This window comes from Oncorhynchus nerka, linkage group LG14 (assembly GCF_034236695.1).
Source record: "Oncorhynchus nerka isolate Pitt River linkage group LG14, Oner_Uvic_2.0, whole genome shotgun sequence".
Classification (NCBI taxonomy): Eukaryota; Metazoa; Chordata; class Actinopteri; order Salmoniformes; family Salmonidae; genus Oncorhynchus; species Oncorhynchus nerka.
Window position 1 is genome coordinate 6,483,807 of NC_088409.1, and position 1,405 is coordinate 6,485,211.

The following is a 1,405-nucleotide window of genomic DNA, read 5'->3' on the forward strand; positions in this document are numbered from 1 at the left end:
TGTCTCTTCCACATTTTCATTAAAATCACATGGACTCATTGGTACAGCTCTCCTGTTCCTGTGTCCTGTGTCCATTTCCATTAAAATCACATGGACATGGACTCATTGTGTACATTAAATCACATGCTCTCCCTGTTCCAGTGTCCTGTGTCCTGTGTCCATTCCTGTGTCCATTAAAAAATCACATGGACTCATTGGTACAGCTCTCCCTGTTCCAGTGTCCTGTGTCCATTTCCATTAAAATCACATGGACTCATTGGTACAGCTCTCCCTGTTCCTGTGTCCAGTGTCCTGTGTCCATTTCCATTAAAATCACATGGACTCATTGGTACAGCTCTCCCTGTTCCAGTGTCCTGTGTCCATTTCCATTAAAATCACATGGACTCATTGGTACAGCTCTCCCTGTTCCAGTGTCCTGTGTCCATTTCCATTAAAATCACATGGACTCATTGGTACAGCTCTCCCTGTTCTAGTGTTTAGTGTCCATTTCCATTAAAATCACATGGACTCATTGGTACAGCTCTCCCTGTTCTAGTGTTTAGTGTCCTGTGTCCATTTCCATTAAAATCACATGGACTCATTGGTACAGCTCTCCCTGTGTGAATCTAAGTGTGCTCTCTCTTTCAATTCTCTCTTTCTTTGAATCTAAGTTGCTCTCTCTTTCTCTCTCTCTTCGGAGGACCTGAGCCCAGGACCATGCCTCAGGACTACCTGACATGATGACTCCTGCTGTCCCCAGTCCACCTGGCCATGCTGCTGCTCCAGTTTCAACTGGCCTGGGCCCTAGGACCATGTCCCAGGACTACCTGACATGATGACTCCTTGCTGTCCCCAGTCCACCTGGCCGTGCTGCTGCTCTAGTCTCAACTGTTCTGCCTTATTATTATTCGACCATGCTGGTCATTTATGAACATTTGAACATCTTGGTCATGTTCTGTTATAATCTCCACCCGGCACAGCCAGAAGAGGACTGGCCACCCCACATAGCCTGGTTCCTCTCTAGGTTTTTTCCTAGGTTTTGGCCTTTCTAGGGAGTTTTTCCTAGCCACCGTGCTTCTACACCTGCATTGCTTGCTGTTTGGGGTTTTAGGCTGGGTTTCTGTACAGCACTTTGAGATATCAGCTGATGTACGAAGGGATATATAAATACATTTGATTTGTTCCAGTGTTTAGTGTCCTGTGTTCTGTTGTGCTTTTGGAAGGCCAAAGTTTCATAAGGACATATCTGAGATGGGGGTTTTTTCTCTCCAGGAAATGGGTTGTATATGTTTATAGCTATTGTCATAGAACTGGAAGGAAGTATAGGGGCAACAGCTGATAGAAGGTGGAATCACCATTTCCCAGGAGTGTGCTGTACTGTACGTTTGATGCTTTTACAATATCTAGGATCTAGAGGAGAGGTGTG